At 34.6% G+C, this 12694-nt stretch overlaps 1 pseudogene; it reads left to right on the top strand.

The window, feature by feature from the left end:
* The first annotated feature begins 3115 nt into the window (after positions 1–3115).
* Positions 3116–12694, top strand: part of LOC107956315 (60S ribosomal protein L18a-2-like) — a 21551-nt pseudogene continuing 11972 nt past the window's right edge.

Below are 12694 nucleotides of genomic sequence, written 5' to 3'. Positions count from 1 at the left end.
TCAAATTTAACCCTTTTATTCACCAAATCATTCAATTAAATCCACAAACACACATTTAGGCATTTTACAAATTAGCCGTCACATTTTCAAATTTTGACACTTTAGTCCTTAATTCACGAAATCACAAAATACACAAAATTTCTATATACCCATGTTAAGCCTGTAACAGTCCGGTTGTGACCCTAGTTAGAATAGTGGTTTCGAGACCACGTAACCAATTCTAAAAAATATTTTAATATTATTTTCTGTGTCTGTGATATGTGAATTTATATCTGCGAAGTTTCTGTAATTTAATTTGTCTATTTCTGTGCTTAATTTTGACAAAGGACTAAATCGCGTAAAATGAAAAAGTTGCATGCTAATTGTTAACAGAGTTATTTGGGCTTGGGTTTTAAAATAAGGGTCCTTGCATGTCAAATTTACCATTTTTTTTAATTGTGGACAAATATGGATAATAGTTGGTGGATTTTAAAATGAAATAGGTAAGGTTAAAATAGTTATTTGTGTAATAATATGTTTTATAATAAAAAAATCATAAAAATAGCCATTATCATGTTGTTCTTGTCGAAAATCAAAGAAAAAGAAGAAAGAAAAGAGCTTTAAGTTTCGACACTTGTTTTGGTTGATAAAGTTATTTACTTTGGTCCGTTTTTGATAATTTCTACGTTTCTGTGAACGTTGCTTCGTGTTCTGCAAAACCCATGTCTAAATTTCTATTTCTGTTGAAGATTATGAAATGTACCATTGATGATTGTATGAGCTTAGTGATATTTTTATATGGATTATGAAAGATATATGTGAGATTATCATGCTTTGTTCTTGAATTTTTGATGGAATAGAGTTATTTGGGATAATTTGTGAAAATGAGGTTTTGAAGGACTAAATTGTGAATTAAATATGTTAATTGGTCTTGTATGAAAGCTATGTATATTCGGCCAAGCTATAGTCTTGGTGAATTTTGCATAGTTGTGATTTTGTGAAAAATGAACTAAATTGTCAAAGTGTGAAATGTAAGGGCTAAAATGTAAAGTGCCCTAAATATGTGTTCATGGATTATTTTGAATGAAATGAATGATTGAATGGTTGAATTTGAATTTTATTAGATCAAGAACAAAGAAAATCAGACTTAGATCGAGGGAAGTCCAAAATAGTTGAATAGTCGACTTGTTCCGTCCGAAATCTGTATGAGGTAAGTCAAATTACAATTTCGTGTTAAATTGACTAAATTCTACGCATACAAACTGTAATATATATTGAAAGGCCTTGAGAGCCTGATGAATGAATTCTGATTAAATTCTGATAATATGCTAGTATCGGAAAAGCTCAGTATGTATCTAAAGGAATGTGAACATCGATCTGAGATATCGTGTAAGACCGTGTCTGGGATACAGGCTTGGATTTGAGATTTACGTGTAAGACCATATTTGGGATATAGGCATCGTATCTGGTTTTGTGTAAGACCCTGCTTGGGATAGAGGCATCGATATTGAATTACATGTAAGACCACATTTGGGACGTTGACATTGTACCTTTCTATGAGCATCTGTATCGTTTCTGAACAGTCTAATGATAGAGTATGTGATATAACAATGAATATAGAAAATGTATAATCTATACAGGAACGTTTGTATCGTACTAAATTTCTGAATATGAAAGACTATGTTTCTATGAAATAAAGAATGTGAAGTATGTATGGAATTTGGAAATGAAGCATGACATGTATACAAGCAAATGAGCATGGTTAGGCTCATGAATTACTCTGTGAAATGGCTATAAATTTATGCTATTGACTTTCAGTTTATATGCTTTTATAGTTAAATCAATTGTACTTGGCTTACTAAGCTCTATGTAGCTTACTCTATGTGATTTCTATCTGATTTACAGTTATCGTAGCTACTGAAGGCTCGAGAATAGTCAAGGACTGTCACCACACTATCGAACACATTTTTGGTACTTTTGAAAGTGTAAATATTCTAAGTATGGCATGTATAGGCTAGAATGTCTATGTATTAAACTTTGATATGTATATATGTTATGCCATGAGATTTGGCTAACAAATGGTATGTTTGTGCATAGTTTTGGTAAATGGTTTGTGATGCTAAATTGTGTATGATTGTAATGGTTATATGGCCTTATATGTGATGATCATTCTGAAATATGGCAAGTTAAAGAAATGGCAAGTTTAAGCATAAGTTAGAAGGTGCCATAATTGAGCTATGGAATGAGCATTTTGGCAAGTTGTTGTAATAAGATTTTTATTGTGTTTTGGTTTAGATTTAAAAAGGTTATTAAATAACGATGATTTAGTTATATTGAAACATGTTATGAGTATGGAATTGGCTAAAATTTTGATATAAATATTGTTTAATATTGCTTGTAGGAATGACCCAAAAAGGGGTGGCAAGTTAGCTTAAATCAAGCCTGCATTGTGCCACACGGTCAGGGAACACGGGCGTGCCTTGTGGCCATGTATGAAAGCAGTAACCTCTTAAGGTCACACGGTTAATACACATAGGCGTGTCATATGGTTGTGGGCTTAAGTTAGTAGCTAGCTAAGTATCACACGGACATAGCACACGGGCGTGTCTGTTGGCCGTGGGTGAAAGTCAGTATGTATGCTCTATTTTGGCACGGATAGATCACATGGGCATGTATGGTGCCCGTGTAAAGCACACGGCCTAGCCACACGGGTGTCTGACCTCAACAGAATTGAAAAAATTTTCTAAGTTCTGAAATTTATGAATGTGCTCAGTTTAATTACGACCCTTTTTTAAAAGCATGTTTTAGGTCTTGGAGACCTCCATAAGGGATGAGTTGTTGATTTGTTTATGCAATAATACAATGTGATATCTGTGATTTTGTATTGATTTGTAATGTTCTGTCTATCTGGTAATACCCCTTACCATTCAGGCAATGGTTACGGGATAGCGATGTTACAATTTATCGGTATCAGAGCTATGGTTTAGTCAGTTCTAGAACTACTATAGCATATGTGAGTCTAGCTATACATGCCATATATTTGAAACTGCGATAGTGTGATGAATCCTGACATTGAAATGTGCTTTTATAAAGCAAATGGATCCCGATAGAGCTGCAGCTGATGATGTTGAAAGCAATGCGCCTACTCCCGCACAAGGGACGGTGCAAGCTAATTCTCGACCAGTTACAAGTAGCCGTGATGGTAAGGCTAAACAAGCCTTCTATTAGATGATGAATGATTGGTTCACTCAGTATATTAGAACGAATCCGATTGTTCAACAACCTCCACCCCCGGTTAATCCTCCCCAAACTTCTGATATGCCAGGAGTGAACCCGGTACAGTTGAGTAAACCACCAGTTTATAAGATTAGAAAGTATGGAGCGGAAGAGTTCCGAGCTACAATGAATGATGATGCTGGAAGAACCGAATTTTGGTTAGAGAATACAATACGAGTGTTTGATAAAATGTCTCTAAACCCTGAGTAATGTATAAAATGTGATGTTTCCCTTCTAAGAGATACGGCCTACCGTTGGTGGAAAACTTTGGCATCTGTGGTTCCGAGTGAACGAGTTACGTGTGATTTCTTCCAATCTAAATTTTAGAAGAAGTATATTAGTCAAAGATTTATCGATCAGAAATGTAAAGAGTTTCTCGAGCTTAATCAAGGTCATATTTCTGTTACTAAATACTAACGTGAATTTGTGAGATTGAGCCAGTATGCTCGGGAATGTGTATCAAATGAAGAAATAATGTGCACAAGATTTGAAGATGGACTAAATGAATATATCCGTCTGTTAGTTGGGATTTTAGAGATTAAAGAAATGGTAGTGCTCGTTAAGCGAGCTTGTAAAGCTGAAGAATTAAGCAAAGAGAAAAGAAAAGTTGATTCTGAAGCCAGAGATGTTAGAAAGAGATCTTCAAATAGATCATTTCAGTTCGTGTCAAAGAAATTCCGGGATGATCATAGCCGTTCTAAGGCTAATGTAGGACATTTGAATCGAGATCGAGCTAGATCGTATTCAAATTTTTGAGCTCCTACTACTTCTGTTGCAAGTGCTAGGAATGTCCGATCTGAGAAACTTGAATGTAAACATTATGGTAAAAGACATCTGGGAAATTGTAGATTAAATGACTGAGCATGTTTCTGATGTGGATCCCTGGACCATTTTGTAAGAGATTGTTCTAAACTTGCTGAACAAAAGAATGTACAGAATCCGAGATTGAGTAACACCTCAGCTAGAGGTAGACCTTCTAGAAATGTGAAAAATGCAAGTGGTGGTCAAAGAGTTACTAGGGATACTGCTGTTAGATCTGAGGCCAGAGCACCTGCAAGAGCCTATGCTGTCCGAGCTCGTGAAGAAGCTTCATCTCCCGACGTGATTACTGGTACGTTTACTCTTTATGATACTTTTATGATTGCATTAATAGACACTGGATTAACACATTCTTATACCTGTATGAATTTAGTGTACAGTAAGACTTTACTTGTAGAGTCTACTGAATTCGTAATTAGGGTATCTAACCCCTTAGGAAAAAGGTTCTGGTTGATAAAGTCTGCAAGAATTGCCCGTTATTAATTCGAGATATCTATTTTCCTACTGATCTGATGCTTTTCCCTTTTGATGAATTCGATATAATTCTGGGAATGGACTGGTTAACTTTTCACGATGCTATTGTGAATTGCAAATGAAAAGTCATTGATTTAAGGTGTAAGAATGATGAGATAATTCGAATTAAGTCTAGTGATCTGAATGGACTACCAGTTGTGATATTTGCAATGAAAGCATGAAATTATGTGAAGAAAGGCTGTGAAGCCTACTTAGCTTTTGTGTTAGACTCGAAAGTGAATGATAAGAAAGTTGAATTAGTGCCTGTCATTTGTGAATTCTCTGATGTGTTTCCTAAAGAATTACAGGGTTTACCTCCGATTCAAGAAGTCGAGTTTGGCATTGAATTAGTACCTGGTACTACTCCGATTTCGATAGCTCTGTATAGAATGGCTCCGACTGAGTTAAAGGAATTAAAATCTCAGTTACAAGAATTAACTGATCGAGGATTTACTAGACCGAGCTTTTCACCATGGGGTGCTTCTGTTCTGTTTGTAAAAAAGAAAGATGGCACAATGAGAATGTGTATTGATTACCGTCAGCTTAACAAAATGACTATAAAGAACAAATATCCTCTACCCAGAATTGATGACTTATTTAATCAGTTGAAAGGTGCTACTGTGTTTTCAAAGATAGATCTGAGATCAGGTTACTATCAATTACTAGTAAAGGACTCTGATATTCTGAAAACTGCTTTTTGAACGAGGTACGGGCATTATGAATTTTTAGTTATGCCTTTTGGATTAAAGAATGCACCTGTTATCTTTATGGATTTGATGAATAGAATTTTAGACCATATCTAGATCAATTTGTTGTTGTATTCATTGATGACATATTGATTTATTCACGTGATGAGTCTGAGCATGCTGAACATCTGAGAATAGTGCTACAAACTCTGCGAGATAAATAGTTGTATGCAAAGTTCAATAAACATGAATTCTGGTTGCGAGAAGTTGGTTTCCTGGGTCATATTGTAGCAGCCTCCGGTATGCGAGTTGATCCGAGCAAAATTTCTGCTATTCTGGATTGAAAGCCTCCGAGAAATGTTTCTGAAGTTTGTAGTTTTTTGGGACTTTCCTGTTACTATAGACGATTTGTAAAATATTTTTCGTTGACAAAGTTACTTCAGAAATATGTAAAATTTGAATGGTCTGAGAAATGTCAGATAAGTTTTGATCGGTTAAAAGCTCTGTTAACTAAAGCTCCAATACTTGTGCAACCTAAATCAGGTAAAGAATTCATTGGTTACAGTGATGCTTCATTGAACGGACTTGGTTGTGTTCTAATGCAAGAAGGAAAAGTTGTTGCTTATGCTTCGAGGCAGTTGAAGCCGCATGAAAAGATCTATCCGACTCTCGATCTCGAGTTAGCTGCTATTGTGTTTGCCTTGAAGATTTGGTGTCACTATTTGTTTGGTGAGAAATGTCACATGTTTGAAGTATTTAATGACGCAAAAAGATTTGAATCTGCGACAGAGAAGATGGTTAGAACTGCTAAAAGACTACGAACTTGTGATTGATTATCACCCGGGAAGAGCAAATGTTGTTGCTGATGCTTTGAGTCGAAAATCGTTATTTACTTTGCGTGTAATGAATGTTCATTTAGTTCTGTCTGATGATGATTCAGTTTTAGTTGAATTAAAAATGAGACCTTTGTTCTTACAATAGATTATCGAAGCTCAGAAGGTTGATAACGAATTAATAGCAAAATGAACTTAGTGTAATTCTGATTCTGATTCTAAATTCCAAATAGATGTTGATGACTGTCTGAGATTCAAAAATAGACTTTGTGTTCCGAGAAATCCAAAGTTATTTGGACAATTTTGAGTGAAGCTCACAGTAGTAGATTTTCTATACATCCAGGAAGTACGAAAATGTATAACGATTTGAAACAACTATACTGGTGGCCGAGAATGAAAGGAGATATTTCTAATTTTGTTTCGAGATTTTTAATCTATCAGCAAGCTAAAGCTGAGCATCATGTGCCATCTAGTTTGTTACAACTGATTATGATTCCTGAGTGGAAGTGGGATCGAGTAACATGGATTTTGTTTCGGGTTTACCCCTGTCTCTGACAAAGAAAGATACAATTTGGGTTGTGGTTAATCGTTTGATGAAATCAACTTATTTTATTCTGATTCGATATGATTACTCACTCAATAAATTAGCTGAGTTATATATTTATGATATCGTGAGATTACATGGTGTGCCATATCTATTGCGTTTGATAGAGATCCACGATTCACTTCGCGTTTCTGGAAGAAATTGCAAGAGGCTTTCAGCACATAATTGCACTTCAGCACTACTTTTCATCCGCAAGCAGATGGTCAATCTGAACGGATTATTCAGATACTCGAGGATATGTTGAGATGTTACATTCTTGAGTTTGAAGGTACGTGGGATCAGTATCTACCTTTGATTGAATTTGCTTATAATAACAGTTTTCAGTCAAGCATTAAAATGGCACCGTACAAAGCCTTATATGGTAGAAAGTGTAGAACATCGTTATACTAGTCTGAGCTTAGTGAGAATAAGATTTACGGTATTGATCTGATAAAAGAAATAAAACAGAAAGTGAAAGTAATCCGAGATAGTCTGAAAGCAGCCTCTGATCGTTAGAAATCTTATGCAGATTTAAAATGAAAAGATATCGGATTTGAGATCGGTGATTCTGAAAGTATCTCCATGGAAGAAACTATTTTGATTTGGTAAAAAGGGCAAGTTGAGTCCGAGGTTCATTGGATCTTATGAAATCATCGAACGAGTTGGGCCAGTCGCTTATAGATTGAGGCTACCATCTGAGTTAGAAAAGATACATAATGTGTTTCATGTATCGATGCTTCGATGATGCAGATCCGATCCTTTGCATATAATTTTCCCGTCTAATATTGAAATCAAATCTAATATGAGTTATGAAGAAAAATCGATCCGTATTTTAGCCCGTGAGGTTAAAGAGTTACGAAATAAGAAAATTCCATTAGTTAAAGTGATGTGGCATCGGCACGGTGTTGAAGAGGCCACGTGGGAGTCTGAAGATGCTATGAGACAACAATATCCAAATCTGTTTAATGGTAAGATTTTCGAGGACGAAAGTCCCTAAAGGGCAGAATTGTAACAATCTGGTTGTGACCCTAGTCGGAATAGTGGTTTCGGGACCACGTAACCGATTCTGAAAAATATTTTAATATTATTTTTTGTGTCTGTAATATGTGAATTTATATCTGCGAAATTTCTGTGATTTCATTTGTCTGTTTCTGTGCTTAATTTTGATAAGGACTAAATCGCGTAAAATGCAAAAGTTGATTGCTAATTGTTAATAGGGTTATTTGGCCTTGGCTTTTAAAATAAGGGTCCTTGCATGTCAAACTTACCATTTGTTTTAATGGTGGACAAATATGGACAATAGTTGGTGGATTTAAAATGAAATAGGTAAGGTTAAAATAGTCATTTGTGTAATAATATGTTTTATAATACAACAAATCATAAAAATAGCCATTATCATGTTGTTCTTGCCGAAAATCAAAGAAAAAGAAGAAAGAAAAGAGCTTTTAGTTTCGGCACTTGTTTTGGTTGTTTAAGGTATGTACTTGGTCTGTTTTTGATAATTTCTATGTTTCTATGATCTTTGCTTCGTGTTCTTCAAAACCCATGTCTGAATTTCTGTTTCTGTTGAAGATTATGAAATGTGCCATTGATGATTATATGAGCTTAGTGATATTTTATATGGATTATGAAAGATATATGTGAGATTATCATGCTTTGTTCTTGTATTTTGAAGGAATAGAGCTATTTGGGCTAATTTGTGAAAATGAGGTTTTGAGGGACTAAATTGTAAATTAAATATGTTAATTGGGCTTTTATGGAAGCTATGTATATTCGGCCAAGCTATAGTCTTGGTGAATTTTGCATAATTGTGATTTTGTGAAAAATGGACTAAATTGTCAAAGTGTGAAAATGTAAGGGCTAAAATGTGACGTGCCTTAAAATGTGTTCATGGATTATTTTGAATGAAATGAATGATTGAATGGTTGAATTCGAATTGCATTAGATCAAGAACAAAGAAAATCAGACTTAGATCGAGGGAAGTTCAAAATAGTTTAATAGTCGACTCGTTTTGTCCGAAATCCGTACGATGTAAGTCAAATTACAATTACGTGTTAAATTGACTAAATTTTGCGCATACAAACTGTAATATGTATTGGAAGGCCTTGAGAGCCTGATGAATGAATTCTGATTAAATTATGATAATATGCTAGTATCTGAAAAGCTCTATATGTATCTAAAAGAATGTGAACATCGATCTGAGATATCGTGTAAGACCTTGTCTGGGATACAAGCCTCAATTTGAGGTTTACGTGTAAGACCATGTTTGGGACATCAGCATCGTATCTAATTTCATATAGACCCTGTTTCAAGCAGAGGCATCGATACCGAATTACATGTAAGACCACGTTTGGGACGTCAACATTGTACCCGTTTATGAGCATCTGTATCGTTTCAGAACCGTTTGATGATAGAGTATGAGATATGGGAATGAATATATAAAATGTATAATCTATACAGGAACGTTTGTATCATACTAAATTTCTGAATATGAAAGACTCTATTTCTATGAAATAATGAATGTGAAGTATGTATAGAATTTCGAAATGAAACATGACATGTATACAAGAAAATGAGCATGGTTAGGCTCATGAATTACTCTTTGAAATGGCTATAAATTTATGCTATTGACTTATAGTTAAACCAATTGTATTTGGCTTACTAAGCTCTATGTAGCTTACTCTGTGTGATTTCTGTCTGTTTTACAGTTATCTAGCTACTAAAGGCTCGGGGATAGTTGAGGATTGTCACCACACTATCGAAGTAAATATTCTAAGTATGGCATGTATAGGCTAGAAGGTCTATGTATTAAACTTTGATATGTATATATGTTATGCCGTGAGAGTTGGCTAACAAATGGTATGTTTGTGCTTAGTTTTGGTAAATGGTTTGTGATGCCAAATTGTGTATGATTGTAATGGTTATATGGCCTTATATGTGATGATCATTCTAAAATATGCCAAGTTAAAGAAATGGTAAGTTTAAGCATGAGTTAGAAGGTGCCATAATTGAGCTATGGAATGAGCATTTTGGCATGTTGTTGTAATAAGATTTTTAATGTGTTTTGGTATAGATTTGAATAGGTTATTAAATGATGATGATTTAGTTATATTGAAGCATGTTATGAGCATGGAATTGGCTGAAATTTTGGTATAAATATTGTTTAATAGTGCTTGTAGGAATGACCCAAAAAGAGGTGGCAAGTTGGCTTAAACCAAGCCTACATGTGCCACACGGTCAGGGAACACGGGCGTGCCTTGTGGCCGTATATGCAAAGAAGTAACCTCTTAAGGTCACACGGTTAAGACACATGGACGTGTCATATGGCCGGGGGCTTAAGTCAGTAGCTAGCTAAGTATCACACGGCCATAGCACACGGGCGTGTCTGTTGGCCATGGGTGAAAGTCAGTATGTATGCTCTGTTTGGCATGACTAGATCACATGGGCATGTTAGTCCCGTGTAAGGCATACGGCTCAACAGAATTAAAATTTTTTTTAAGTTCTGAAATTTATGAATGTGCTTGATTTAATCACGACCCTTTTCTAAAAGTATGCTTAGGTCTTGGAGACCTCCATAAGGGAATTGTGATTTGTTATGCATAATACAATGTGATATCTGTGATTCGTATGATCTGTATGTTTGTCTGTCAGTAATACCCCTTACCATTCTGGCGACGGTTACGGGATAGAGGTGTTACAAAGCCGAATTCTTATAGTATTCATAGAAGCCCATATATTTCATTTTCACATTTTAGTCCCTCAAAATCTCCTTTTTTACCATTTAGTCCAAATTACTCAAATTCATTAAAAATTCAAAGACAAAACTTGATAAAACTTAGTAATCTAACACATATCTTTCATTTACTACCATCAAACTTCATAAAGCTCACATTATCAACAATGGCATAACTCAAAATCATAAACAAAATCAGAAATTAAGGCATGGGCTTGATAGATTACTAAGCAACGATTACAAAAACGTAGAAATTATCAAAAACCGAACAAAATACATACCTAAATCACCACTCTTAGCCAAACCTAAGCTTGAGTTATCTTTCTTTTCCTTGATATATTCGGCCAAATGATGAATAAATGAAGCCAATATTATGTTTTGTTTAATTAGTAAACATTAATACACAATTTACAATTATAACCTTATAATATACATTTAAAACTCTACCAACTAATGTCCATTAATGTCATTCAATACATTCCATGGTCAAATAACCACATAAGGACCTTACAATTAAAGAGACATAGCAATTAGGCACTTTAACAAATAGAAGACCACTTTACATTTATATGATTAGGTCCTTTTTCAAAATTAAGCACACAAATGATCAAATTTTCATACAAAACTTTCACACATGTCGATTCACATATTATAAGCACAGAATATTAAAATATTTTCCTGACTCGGATTTGTGGTCCCAAAACCACTATTCTGACTAGGGTATTAACCGGATTGTTACAAATATCCATTGGCACACATAGATGATTTGTTTGATCAGTTGAAAGGGTGACAGTATTCTCAAATATTGATCTCCATTTTGGATATTATCAAATACGGGTTAAAGACTCGGATGTGGTGAAAACTACTTTCAGAACAAGGTACGGGTATTATGAATTTCTTATTATGGCATTTGGTTTGACCAATGCACCTGTTGTGTTATGGATTTGATGAACAAATATTCAGGCCGTATTTAGACAGATTTGTTCTTGTGTTCATTGATGACATTCTGATCTATTCACGAGATGAGATAGAGTATGCCAACATTGAGAGTTGTTTTGTAGACTTTACGTAAAAATAGTTGTTCGCTAAGTTTAGCAAATGTGAGTTTGGCTTCGAGAAGTAGGATATTTAGACATGTGGTACAGTAGATGTATTAGAGTTGATCTAAGTACAGTTGATCAAAGTAAAGTATCAACTTTAGTGGACTGTAAACCTCCGAGAGATGTCTCAAAAGTCAAAATTTTTTGGGTTTAGTTGGATATTATAGAAGATTTTGAAAGGATTTTCGATAATTACTACGCCATTGACAAAACTACTTCAAAAAGATTTCAAGTTTGAATTGTCTGAAAGTGTCAGTAAAGTTTAACCAGTGAAAGCATGTCAACTGATGCACCTATATTGGTTCAGCCAGAGTCTGTAAAGAATTTCTAATTTATTGTAATGTTCTTTAAATGGTTTAGGTTGTTATTTGATGCAAGAAGGCAAGGTGGCAGCGTAGCTCTGACAGTTGAAACCGCACGAAAAGAATATTCGACTCCAGATTAGAGCTTGTAGCTATTGTTTTGCTTAAAGATTGGCGACATATTGTATAGAGAAAATGTCATATTTTCACGGATCATAAAGCTGAAGTATTCATGCATAGAAAGATTGAATTTGAGACAGTGTAGATGGCTTGAGTTGTGAAATATTATGATTGATCATTGATATCATCTAAGAAAGGCTAATGTCGTTTTGATGCTTGAGTAGAAAGTCTTTATTTTCTTTGCGAGCTTGAGCACCATTACATTGATGATAATGGTTCTATATTAGCTAAATAAAAGCTAGACCGATGTTTTGTAACAAATTTATGATGCTTAGAAAAGTGAACAGAATGATTTCAAACGAAAATAGATTGATTTTACATCTAAATCAGACTTTCATGCTGGTTTCAAGGATAGTTTATACTTCAAAAGCAAAATTTGTGTTCCGAGAAATTCTGATCTCATTCAGAAGATTTACAGGAAACTCACTGTAGTAGCTTATCGATACATCCTAGAAGCAATAAAATGTATGGTGATTTGAAATAGATGTACTAGTGGCCAAGTATGAAATGAGAGATTTCAGATTCGTACCAAAATGTTTGATTTGTCAGCAAGTTAAAGCCAAGCATCAAGTACCTTCTAGTTTATTGCAACCTGTGAATCCAGAGTGGAAAAGGAATGTGTTACAATGGATTTGTATGGGATGCTTATTCTGAAAGAAGATTATGTTGTATGTATTGTTTACAAATACT

This window comes from Gossypium hirsutum, chromosome A11, assembly GCF_007990345.1.
Source record: "Gossypium hirsutum isolate 1008001.06 chromosome A11, Gossypium_hirsutum_v2.1, whole genome shotgun sequence".
NCBI lineage: Eukaryota > Viridiplantae > Streptophyta > Magnoliopsida > Malvales > Malvaceae > Gossypium > Gossypium hirsutum.
Note: the sequence above shows the minus strand (reverse complement) of the source record. Positions and strands in the feature narration are given on the sequence as shown.